Source organism: Tachypleus tridentatus, chromosome 10 (genome assembly GCF_004210375.1).
Source record: "Tachypleus tridentatus isolate NWPU-2018 chromosome 10, ASM421037v1, whole genome shotgun sequence".
Lineage (NCBI taxonomy): Eukaryota > Metazoa > Arthropoda > Merostomata > Xiphosura > Limulidae > Tachypleus > Tachypleus tridentatus.
Window position 1 is genome coordinate 41,067,604 of NC_134834.1, and position 12,089 is coordinate 41,079,692.

Genomic DNA, 12,089 nt, shown 5'->3' on the forward strand with positions numbered 1-12,089 from the left:
TTTTTTTATACACATGCTCGTCCTGAACTATACCACCCATGGACTAAATGGGTAAAAAGGAACAGGACAGCTGCTCATCCCTTGTATTGAATAAAAAGGTATTGTATCCTTTCAATTATAGGATTTTATGGTTCTCATTGTACTGTCTTAGTTGTTGTTTCTCCTGACTCTCAACCACATTTTACCCTCCTTCATTTTGTTTTAGTGGAGTTTGAGAGTCCTTAATATTTTCCAGTTCCAAGTTGAACTGTAAAAATATCTGCCTTAATGGTTTAATGACATTTAGAAAAACATCTATGCTGAAATACCATTCAGTGCAGAGTGGGGTGGTGGTGTTCTGTTGGTGAAGATGACATGACATTTTAAACATTGGAGCATACAAAAAGCAAAGAAGTGAGATATTAAATTGCAGTTCACCCTTTAGATATTGATCCCTCATTTTACCCCCATGTGTAGGTAAGTTGTAATTGACCAGAATTGAATCTGACTCCCTTGTCTCCTTTTATGTCGTATGGATGCTTTCAAAGGATGCTTCTTTTCTTCTCTCACATTCCTATTAATTGTGGGATTCTAGCTATTTATGTGAGAGGTTTGTATTCAAAAGTAATTATTTCATTCCCAGCAAAAGTAGCTGCATTGTTTGAAAAGTGTTAACATTTTGAAACAAAATAATTTTACACTTTGATTTGAATGGGAAATTTCAGAAATTTTTAAGAACAACATAACAGTACTGAAAGTGTTTTTTGTTTTAGTTGTTCAGGAACTGTGTATTCAGCAATAGAAATAGAGACAGGGTTGGAAGTGATTATTGCGCAGATTAACCTCACTCAACAAATTAGAAAAGAACTTCTCATCACCGAGCTTTCAGTACTCCAGGAAAAGAAACATCCGAATATTGTGAACTACTTGGACAGCTACCTTGTTGGTGATGAACTCTGGGTAAGTGTTTTAGCATTACATATTAGTTAATTGTCTTTTGTTTTTAAACTTACCTATTATAGAGTGTAGGTAAAGGTACTGGCTTTAATTAATTAGGTGGGTTAGTTTCAAGCAATTCTGCAAGTTTAAGAATATTTGTTACATATCACTCATACATGTGTGTATTTTAAAATTGTAGTTATAAAAATACATAATAGTTTTAGAAACATAGACTGTGGATTTCTTCTGACACAATAATTTTTAATTCATTCCATATATATGACTGTGAAATAAAGTTATACTCGCCTACTGTGCTCCTACTAGCACACTATCTGTTCCAGCACAAAATATATCATTGACAATTTTAATTTATACCTTTGGTGTATTCATCTTCTACTTACGTATGTTTGGTTCACATAGTTTATATGTAGTTGTTGAAATTATTTTATTCAGAAAAAGTTGAGTTTGTTAAATTATTAACAGTTTATACAATACTCTGAAATGGAGCATTATTTGCAAAACTGTAAACATTGTTTAGTGTGTAATACAATAAATATTAAATTCTCAATTTCTTGCACAAAATGCCATCCAACATAATTTTTTATAAATGTTATGAATCAGATCACAGCTTCAGTCACCAATATATATGAGTGCACTTCAAAAAAATCTTTAGACGTAGAAAAATAAAAGTAAAAATAGAAAAAGTAAGAAAGATGTAGGAAAGTGTTCTTTTGTAATTCACTCTTCCTTAGCACTCTTTAAATTGAATTTGTAATTTTTCTCTAAGAACTACACATTTTACTATATAATAAATGTTTATCTCCTAAACAATGCAAAAGAACTGTCTTTAGCTTATTTTCTACCTCATGAACAATTGTTTTAAAAATTTTGTTATTTTGATTAGATATATGATTACTAGCAGAATCTTAAATGATGAAAAAATTATTCTCTCATTATTATGTATAATTTTATTAAAGAACAAAATGCAAATCGAATTATATACTTTCTTTGTTTGGGTAATAATGGAATATTTAACAGTTGGCTGTTTGACTGGCATAATCAACGAAACCTGTTTCTATGAAAATGAAATATCAGCAGTTTGTAAAGAAGTATGTTGTACTGATTGTTATTAGTAGGTATTTTTATATGGTAGATGTCTGATAATTGTAATTTAATTATAAGTCTGTTTAATAAATACTGAAGTTTTTTGTCAAACTCTGGATACTTACTTCCAGTAAATTTCATTCCTTGAAAGATGACAAAAAGTATAAATAACATTTGAGAGAGTAATAGTGAAGTTCCATTTAAAATTGGTGAAGTTATCATAGTGTAAATTCTGTGTAGCTCTTTCTACAATTACAGAAAGTTTCACCTCCAGGACATAATATGGAAGCCCATCTTCAACAGCTGTACAAAAATTCTTATTAATTTACCATTGGCAATTTTTAATTGTACTAAATATCAATTAAAACTTACACCTCTGATGTTAAATGCAGACTACTAATCTATCATGCAAGCTGTTAATTTGAAGAAGAGTTACATTAAGAAATGACTGATAGTTCAAATGAAATACATACTACAAAAACTTAACAAGTGGTTAAGCAAGTAAATAGTTTAAAATTTTACAATCTTACAATTTATCTTATCTAAAATCACAAAACTAGTTAAAGTTATGAGTAACATTTGTTTAAAAACTACAGCAGGCAATGGTCTAGTCTTTAAAAGGTAAGTGGAACATAAAAAATCTACTGTGTGTGCTGTGCAAGCAATGTTATACTAATAATTTTGTTTATCTATAACCAGAAAAGGATATATCTGTTTGTCTGTGTGTGTGTGTGACAACTATACCTCTAAGGGGGAAGAACCTCCATATCTGAAATTATCCACATGCATGCGCATCATTACCTAAGGCAGTTTAGCACAATCACTCTTAGAAAAGAATATGTGATAGCTATAGCTTTGAGAATAAAGAACCTAGAAACTGAAATCATACCAAGTGGTTTCTGAAGGTGTGTACTCAGGTATTAATTATTCACATGCATGCACATCTTTTTAATGTAGCAAAATACTGTGTGGGAAGGAAGTGGTTCGTTGTATTACCAGCACTGAGAGTCACACATGATCTGTGCACTTCATACAAGGAGGCCTATGAGCTATGGCACAATGGTCAGTTCATGTCTGTCATGTAGAATATATCAACCAAATAACCTGAGAGTAACAGGGTACTTTTGTTTATTTAAAAAGATTTAATATATAGAAGTGGCAATGCATTTTTGTTGTTGTGGTTTCCAAGAATGGATTTCATGTTATGTTGTTTAGTATCAAAAGCATATTCTAATATTGTTGTTAGTCTGTAACAGCAAATGCTTTGATTCAGAATTGATTTATGTTTAAAATTGCCTAGAAGCAGTCACTTAAGGTTGTTGGTCTCGACCTGCAAAACTTACACTTTACTCATGGCAGCTATTTGTTGGGTTTTGGTGTCAGTAATAACTCTTCCTCTTAGCAGCAGGTGGTCAGACAACTAATATATCAACGTAATAACCCAATGAAAACTGAGTTCGTGTGAATATAAACAAGCTTTGATATTTTCTTGTCCTACTTTGTGTTTCCATTGTTGTCTCCAAATATCATAATATATATATGTATATATAAATGTGTATGTGTAGATATATGTGTATATGTGTAGTTATTAAATATCACAAGCACACTGAATTAAAATGATATTGACATCTTAAAATATTAATCTTTAAAGTAAATTAATATTTCATTTAGGTTCTCAAGGATTAGAGTTTCTGCATGTTAACAATGTTATTCACAGAGATATTAAAAGTGATAACATTTTACTTGGAAAGGATTGGAGGATAAAACTTGGTAAGTTTTTTTAGACATGTATGCCTTTGTAAACATGTGCTGTTTCTAACACAGCTTTAATTTTAATCCATAATGGAGAAACTAAGAACAGTGTAAAAGCATAAAACAACATCTGTACTTAATTTATGTTTATAACACATTTTTAACATCTTTCCATGTTTAAACCATAATTTTCATTATTTAATTGTATTTTACATTTTTTAACATCAGCTGCTTTACTGATACGACAACTTTATTTTTGGTTCTTTCCATTACACAGCTGATTTTGGATTATGTGCCAAAATTTCCCAAGAACTGAACAAAAGAATATCTCTGGTTGGCACTCCTCAGTGTATGGCTCCAGAAATAGTAACGGGGGAAAGAGTATGAGCCTAAGGTTGGCATATGGTCACTAGGTATGACAGCCATTGAAGTGGTCGATGGTAATCTTCCTTATTACGAAGAAGGTCCTGATGTGGTAAGCACTGGCAATAAGTACTTAGAGCCAAAGAGTAAAAGTAGATTGAATTTTAGTTTTTTTTCCTTATTTGAATGTGTCCCATTTTTCTTCTTTGTTTAAATTGTTTAAGTTTTAAAAGTATAAAAACATTGTATTAGATAGAAAATTAAAGATTTTTGTACAGCAATACTATAACATTTTGATTTATAAATCTAAGAGTCTTCCATTAAATAAAATTATAGTCTTTTAACAACTTGGGTGTATTAATGTTTTGCTTTAGTGAAACACTAATGTTTCTCTACTAAAGTTAATCATAAAAAATTATTATTGTTTCATAATACCCATATTCATAAAAGCTACATTTTGTGCTTTAAAACACAAATGTATGCTTTGTCCAGAATGTTTTTCACCACCTACAGGGAATAGCTATAATAAAGACAAAATCAAGGCTTTGTATATTATTTATACAGTAGATATATTGAAGATAATGATGAACAGTAGAATAATGACAACAACAATGAACATTTGACAAGACTGTATACAGTACAAACATTTAATTATTTTATCAATATCATCTTGTTAACACTCTATAATTAAACAGTAATACTTTAGTAACTCACCAATGGTATTCAGCTAGTATAAAGTTATATTTTTGGAGCTATTTATACCTTATAATGAAAGGTTCTCCAAAGATTTGTACTTGATGATATTATGGTCGTCAAGCAATGGGGATTTGGTAATAGTGCATGAAGCAAAGAGTATTTTTGTGTTTTATAACTAAGGCATATTCTTTCTATGTAATGCTAATGTGACTAAGAGTATGTTATTTTTTACATTGTGTATACATTTTTTATTATCAGAATTATTTTGTGTTTTTAAGGTAGGATATTGATTTAGTCATCAAGTCACAATTCTTTTTCAGGTATTAGATTTAATAGCAACAAATGGGAAACCAAACATAGAAAATGAAGATAACCTATCTTCAGTCTTTAAAGATTTCCTGGATAGGTGCTTAGAAGTGGACAAAGATAAAAGATACACTGCTTCTGATCTCTTAAAGGTATGGCAGAAATTAGTTATTTTATGAAGTTATTTTGTTTTGTTTTGAACCTATTATCTAATAATGTTCATCTTAGACTGTGAGAATTTTGTTTTAATGGGGCACCACGTCATAGTTTTACATTTGTAATATTCATAACTCTGTACAATATCAACTTTTATTACTGAAAATTGGTGTAATTTTTCGTTCCTTGGCCAATATTTACTTAGATATTTTTTACTTCGTAAAAACTTTTGGTTACATTTAGGTCCATCCATTCACGTTTACTTTAGTTGATTTCTTACTGGTAAAAGTGTTTTAACTTGATAACAGTGCTCCTGTGATAAAATGTCTGAAGTTATAAAGGTGAAAATCTTGTTGGATTTTATTTTGAGATACTTTCAATTTAAATAAAAACAAACTTTGTGTTTTTCTCTGTTGTATGGCTCATCTAAGAAACAGTTCTCTATTTATATTTTTATGACAAAAGTTGTTTCACTGTTAGCATTTTCTTTGTCCTTATTCAGACATAAACATGGTGTACATTGTAAACTACTTAGTAAAAAAACAACTCTACCATAAATGTATTAAGGTACAATTTGTTTTCCTAGTAAGAGTCACTTACCTGTTTGAGGTATTTCCATAAATATTTAGAATAACAAATGTTTTTATTTTAGCAGTTCATAGTTTGATAATCTCAGTTGTCTAATATTTATAAAGTAACTATGTTGTGAGGAATTGCATATCTGCTGTAACAAAAAACCACTTGTCAGTTCATCATGCTGTGAATTAAATATACCATATAATGTCTTGAAAAGGAAGTTACACTAGAACCATGGCAATTAGTCTATCTCATTTCATATAATCAAGACTGGTACTGGTATGATTTTATTATGTAAATCCTCACAAAGTAAGATGGTTTGTGTAAAGCTGTATAAATTTTAATATCATTAGGATATAATTCCATCCTTTTGAATACTTTATTAGATGCATGAGAACGTGGAACATGGTTGTTTATATCATGTTTGAGATGAGTGGCAGCCTTCCTTCTGTTCTGAAAACTGCATAAACAAAGATAATTATGATCAGAATCATCAAGTTTAGATATTCCACTTTCTTCTTTCTAATTTTCCAATTTACTTCTTTTGGTTTCACAATCTGGGTGTACTTGACAGTGTTTGGGAAGCATTTCAAGTCTACATCAAATTTTGGATAGTGTGACAACCATCACCTAAACAAACTCTCTGCTCTACTGACTATTCTATATGCTTATTTGGGCCATGGCATGACAACAAAACTTAATATACAATGTTGAACACTGTTCTTGTTAACAGTTATTTGTATGTTGCTATGAAACTGGATTATTCTTGCCCTTACTAGTACCATATGTTAGCTCTTTGCTAGCTTTTTTCTGTATAATTAAGATAATAATGACAGTTATTTCAGGCTCTGAGTTTGATAAGTATGTTATTCTAAGCAAAGTACAAGTAAAAGAAATTCTAAAAGATAAGTATTTTCACCCTGGCTCAATCAGTTCTCAACAAGGTTTAGTGAAGCTTTAGGTTAGTGTTGAAATTTTACAATCAGTAATGGCATGGAAGAATGAAATGAAGATAATTACAGAATATCCTCTTGTCCTGACACTTTCACACAGTACTATTTATGGAGACTAATTCAACAAAATGTGTATGATGTAGAATAAGCATTTTTGCTAAACTATTTATTTGATTTTTTAATTTCTCACACAGCATCCTTTCATGGAACTAGCAGAACGGTGGAAACTTTACAACCCCTCACAAATATACAGAAAACATTAATAGGTCAAACACCAGGTATTCCAATATATAATTGATGTATAATGCTAATTTATCATGTTAACTAAATTTACTTATATCATGTTAATCTTAATTTAGTAAAAGAAAACACATATGTAATGTTGTTAAAAACCAAAAAGAAATCCTAGTTAGTACTAGTAGTAATTGGGAGTTGATGTCCTTGTAACATGTTTGTTTGTTTGTTTTTGAATTTTGTGCAAACTACATGAGGGCTATCTGAGGGCTCCATAATTTGTTTCAGTTTCCCTTCCCAACCCTGATTGAAGCTGTGTTTATACCCCACTCACGTGTTCATATACCACGGTTGGCTGTTTGAATAGTTTTATTTTTCGAGTACTAGCCCTACTTTTTGGTATTTATAAAAGTAATTGTGAGTAATTGAGTAGGCTCACTAGTACATTGGAGGAGTTTTGTTGGTACACTGAAACCTCTATGAATCGCAAGAAAGCCTTTGAAGTCCGTTAAGGTTGCGGATATTTTATGCTTGTTGTGTTTAAAATAGCTATGATTTTATTTTCAGAAATAGAGAGTGCATATTATTTTATGATATAAAAGGATTTTTACCCATTGTACAGTTACACAAAAGTTCAAGTATTTTAAAGACCCCGTAACTTCATCATTCTATCATAGAAAAATATAAATTATTTTCAAGAGGTCTTGTCTTATTAATTTCTAGTTAAAGATGTATTCAAAGTATTTTAAAGAACCTGTTGCCTATTTAGTCATAGAAATAATAAATGCAGGTGCGAAGTATTTCTGAACAAAGCTGATAAGCCTTTAGAGTTATTACATTCCTAATCTTGCAATTAAATACTTAAAGAGCCATCTGTCTTGTGTTTGAGTTAGAACTATAGAATATGCTTAAAATAGTATGGTAGCTTTTCAATTATGTTTTTTAATAAAAGTATTAATTTTTTTATTCATATTTCCTCTTACAGACTGGCTAATTATCAAACAGAATGTCCAGTTGAAAATGAGCACCAAGAACCAGTGACAGCATGAAAATAGAGGAATACAGACTGTGTTAAGCTATAAAAAACAGTATATTAGAACTGTTTTTACTGATGTGTTTTTTCATTCAATGTTTTCCAATTTTTATTAGTAGTTACCCAAAGTTAAAAAGAATAGTAATAATAAAATGAACTGCTTGGTTAGCGTGCCTGACCGTGAGTTAGAAGCTAAGTGGTTTAAATGCTGTTAACGAAAATAGAGTTTACCAGTGATATGGTTATAAGATTCAACTGTCAATGTGTCGTTAAACAACATTTTATTATCCCCATTGTTTTCATTTTAATTTTCTTCCTTAGAACACTGCACGTTCAGTTATCTTCACTCTGTCTACTTCTTAAAAACAAACCTCGGATTTCAGAATTGCCATTCTCTAACCCTACCAATGACTATGCATTCTTTCTCTTACAGCAATTTTGATATATTTTTTGATATAATTTTTTGCTTAATTTCAATAATGTTCTGGTAAAGCAATTAAATATTTCTTACTAGTAATGTTTGTTGTTTTTGACCAACCATAAAAGTGATTTATTTTTGTTGAATGCCATCTCAGTTTAAAGTTACAACTGAATAAATGTGTGATTGTGTTTTAAACTATCTCCTTTTTTAATTAAGAGATGAAAGAAAATAAAAATTATAAAGTGTAATTTAAAATGTGGTTTTCTCTCTGTTACTCTTTTAGTGTCAAAATATAAATTAAATCCATATTCATTTTCTAACGTTCTGCAACATTCAGTATTCATAAGAGAACTTCATTAAGGAAAATTTTGGATAAAAATAATATATCTTGTGATTTTTTGGCATTTTGTTTGAAGGGTATGTAATAGAAGACAATAAACATTTTTTAATTTTCGCAATATTCTGATTTCAGATTTTAAAACATGCTACAAATATATAGCTATAAACTTGTCTCACTCATTAATAAGCTGTTATGTTTCTAGAGCTTGAATTTTTTTATTTTGAATTTGGTGTTGTTGTTTTTTAACATCTCTACACGATTTTCACCTGTTTTATTTCGATCAAGTTTTCAAAATAACAAACCACCAGTCCACAGTTTCAAACAGTATTGAATATTTCCTTTAATCTTCAAATGAATTCTTAATACTAGGCACACATTACTGAGGGAATTAATATTTAAAACGTGCAGTAACTGTGGTTTCATATTTACAAGATATCACTTCTGAACTTTCAGATAATTTAGGGTTAATTAAGTGCATTAATATATATCAGGATCAATACAATATATTCATTCAGTAACAACTGAAATACATAATTTAGTAGATATCCTGAGCTGAATTACTACACCAGCAACTTACTTACACATTTGACCTTTAACTCTCAAATTACTAATTTCTTTAGATACAATTTACTACTGCTGATTAGAAGCTTTTGATGTAGACATTGTGCTAGTGTAACATTCCTTTTAAGAACAATACTAAATGTGATTCACCTCCTAGAATATTCCTTCCTCTTTGTCCAGCCTTTTCTTGCAAGTTTTTCATGAAATGGATTTGTAAAAATTTGTAAGATTAATTGGGAAGTGGTTGTGATTAACCAGTATTGTAGCAAACTTAGCTTTTTGTTTCAGTGTAGGCATATAGGTTGGTTCATACTTTTTTTTGTAGCCTCAGAGAAAATTACTTGGAAAGAGTTGTTACTTCATAGTTGTGGTTATAAACTTTCGAGATTTTTCGCTACTTAGTTGCAATAGTGACTAAATGGCCCAAGCGAGACTTCAAGATTAACGTGAATTTTGCTATCAGAACAACACACTGAAGGAGCTTCGGACTATTTCTTTGCCACACAGTGTTCACAAACTGTAATCATGCCACCAATGTAATAAAATGTATGAGACTCATAACTGAATTTAGAGTCATGAGGGGCAGTGAAATGTAATCCTTGTCTTCTCTTTCTTTGCCTTCGTCTATCTCCTTCCTGTATTGTTTTTCTCCAACTTCTAAATACAGCTGCCTCCTTCATGTCTTTCATTTCTTAATTGATCAGTTTTTTTCGTGTATTATTTCAGTTCTTAGCCTTACTTGTATCTTCCTGAGATACAAAAGAAGAAAAAAAACAACCCGTTATGTGGAGGTTCTATGATCGAATTTCATGGTTATTGTAACTGCAGGAAGCGAAATTTTAAAAAATATATAATTGTCGTAACTTAAATCCAACAAAAAAGATCGAAACACGAAGTTCGATACGTTCTTCAACCAGTATCTAATACCACATAACTACAAATATTATGTTGCATATGAACATGTAACACACGATAGATGCACTTCTTAGACAACTCATCAGAGTATCCATCTATAGCAGGGGTGTGCAACAGGCGGCCCGCGGGCCACAACCCGGCCCGCCAAGCCATTTAGTGTGGCCCTAGTTGTTGTAATCTAACCATGTGTCCTGATCTGTAATCCAACGCAAATGGAATATTTTTAAAAGCATCGATCCTACGGGATTCCCAGGCTTCGACTCGACAAACTTCTAAAATTATCTTTGCTAGAGAGGAGCAGGCCGAATTCGATTGGTCGGCCTCCTTAGGGCATGAATAGGTGACGTGCACTAGCACTATTGTCTACGACTCAACGTCATGTCCTGAACCTCGCCTTCGCCCGCTGACGACAATTTTCCCTAACCTCTGCTGTCCGTCATTCATTATTGGTGAAAATTTTATTACCTTTTACAGTTACTACAAGAGATTGAAGGTAAATTGATTATTATTTAGCATATTGTTGTGACTTTACTGAATTTATTAAAATTTTTGCTTTCAGATGCATCTGATTCTATGTACAGTGTGACCTCGTTATTCGCGGGGTTACGTTCTTTACCCTCCCGCGAATAGCGAAAACCGCGAATATTGGACGCAGTTTTAAAACGTATATGTATGCGATTATATACTATATGAAATGCTTCCCAAACACTAATGATACTTATACTCATTGATGCAGTAATAATGTAGCAATATTGCATACTGTTATGTATTTCACTAAATTGTACCGTGCGTTACCGGGCTGTGCTTTGCCGTTTGCGTTGTTGGGGAAGCTGAGGCAGTCAGCCAATAGCAGTCCAATCTTGTTTGGTGAAGACGACAATTGATAAAAAACGGCTTGATTGAGTAAATACAACAGAAATCTCCTCGAAAAGCCCTTTCAGTCTCTGTGACCTACAAAACGCAGTTCGCGCATAACCCGCGAATATGCGGGGCCGCGAATGGCGAACCGCGAATAGGCGAGGTCACACTGTATTTTGCTATTCTCAATTAATTTAAGTACCGGAAGGCTATGATCGGGATGCCAATTTAGAAACATGTGTTTCTGTCCATAAGAGGTTCCATGTGTAAATAAATTCTATGTTTTTTCTACTTTGCTATTTTCGTGAGAATAATTTTTGTTTTGATTTCAGGGCTAGTAAAATGTCAGCAGTTAAGAAACGAAAAATTGATGATGAGGGAAGGTTATTCAACAGTGAATGGTGCACAAAATATCTTGTTGTCCCACATAATCAAGGTGTTGTCTGCCTCGTCTGTCAAACTACAATTGCAGTCATGAAAGAGTACAATATTAAGCGACATTACGCAACTAAGCACTCCTCCCAGTTTGATAAAATTGTTGGTCAGGCACGAAAGGACAAAATTGAACATTTAAAACATCCATTGAAAAGCAACAAGGTGTTTTACCACTTTCAAGAAAAATTCAGAACTGGTGACAAAACTGAGTTTTAAGCTTTGTGAATGTATGGCAGAAAAGGGAAAGCCTTTCAGTGATGGAGAATTTATTAAAAATTGTTTAACAATGTTCACAGAATATGCATGTCCAGAGAAAAAATATTTGGTGGAGCAAACTAGCCTTTCCCGCTTTACTGTCTCACGCAGGACAAAAGATCTTTCAGAGGACATCAAAGAAACTTTGAAAGAGAGATTGAATTCGTGTGAAGCTTTCAGTCTGGCTTTGGATGAAAGCATTGATATCAATGA

The 12,089-nt window shown here is 31.7% G+C and overlaps 1 pseudogene across 1 annotated transcript; it reads left to right on the forward strand.

The window, feature by feature from the left end:
• The first annotated feature begins 2,057 nt into the window (after positions 1-2,057).
• On the forward strand, positions 2,058-8,966 carry LOC143229128 (serine/threonine-protein kinase PAK 2-like; annotated as a pseudogene). The gene is made up of 6 exons (XR_013015676.1): positions 2,058-3,084; positions 3,694-3,792; positions 4,052-4,249; positions 5,154-5,291; positions 7,019-7,102; positions 8,044-8,966. The product of XR_013015676.1 is annotated as a serine/threonine-protein kinase PAK 2-like (transcript).
• The last annotated feature ends 3,123 nt before the right edge of the window (positions 8,967-12,089 follow it).